General features: G+C 30.8%; 1 protein-coding gene across 1 annotated transcript in view; it reads left to right on the forward strand.

Annotated features, from left to right (window-relative positions):
* CSMD3 (CUB and Sushi multiple domains 3) overlaps nt 1–1,177 on the forward strand; it is a 1,491,512-nt gene that overhangs the window by 1,401,060 nt on the left and 89,275 nt on the right. The gene's annotated exons all lie outside the window — the stretch shown is intronic.

The raw sequence follows: 1,177 nt of genomic DNA on the forward strand, positions 1-1,177 counted from the left end.
ATATATATATATATAGCTGTACAGAGAAAGAATAAGCATTATCTATTTTTACAGCCTATCAACTAAGAGTGTGTCAACCTCCACCACCCGTACCCAATGCTGAAATTTTGACAGAAGATGATGAATTTGAAATAGGTAAAGTCTCTTAAATTACTTTCAAAGAAAGCATACTGTTAACAAAGGTTTTGCTTAAAATCAATAAAAATAAAGAATAGTAGCAGCCTGTCTTAAACCTTCTTTCCCTGGATTGGTGGGGATTGTTAAGAATTTGTAAGAATGGAAAACAATGAAAAGAGGCAAGGTATTGTTAGGTAAGAAAAAAGAATTCTGTATTTTTAGGATGTACAGTTAGAAAACAGTACAGGAATCTGAGCCATATAACTATTCTGGTAGTTATTATTTTGCTACCTTCCAACACTGTAGTCTTAACTATTGTTCTTCAAATTCAGGCATAAACTTGATATGTATAATAAATGATATGCAGGGTGTATTAGATGACATATTTGATTTCCATATCCTTGAAAACAGCTCATTATATTCCATGTGATCATAAATAAAGTCCTTTTAACACTGACTGGAAATTTAACCTCAATAATATCTCATAGCTTGAAAAATTATGTAAGAAAATAATGCATCTTAATGTAACATAATAAATTTCATCATTATTATCTATTAATATTAACTTTGGTTGAGAAATGTAAGAAAATATCAATGACCAATGTGAAACTAATCTTGATAGCAGTAACTAGTAATCCTTTTAAACTGCTTGATATACTTTTAATGACTATCTTACCCATACCAACAAAATTATTTCCTTACTAGTATTGCTTATATATAATCAGATTGCCCCAGTACCAGTTTTACTGGTATTTATTCTTGGCTTCAGTTCCAACTGGTCAGTGCTCATGGCTTACTAGTAGTTTAATATTCTGAATGTCATTGCTGCTTACAACTAATAGAATTTTTATACTGATTGAAAATAACCAAAAGAAAAAATATTCAGATTTTATAACTGAACCATCTGTTTATTTTAACCATTACCTTGGTGCTTAATGAAGCCCTTTCTGCCTGTTTTTTCAATAGGTGATATTATTAGATATCAGTGTCTTCCAGGATTTACTTTGGTTGGTAATGCAATTCTGACCTGCAGATTAGGAGAACGACTCCAGATGGATGG

Source organism: Bison bison, unplaced genomic scaffold (assembly GCF_000754665.1).
Source record: "Bison bison bison isolate TAMUID 2011002044 unplaced genomic scaffold, Bison_UMD1.0 scf7180017864491, whole genome shotgun sequence".
Classification (NCBI taxonomy): Eukaryota; Metazoa; Chordata; class Mammalia; order Artiodactyla; family Bovidae; genus Bison; species Bison bison.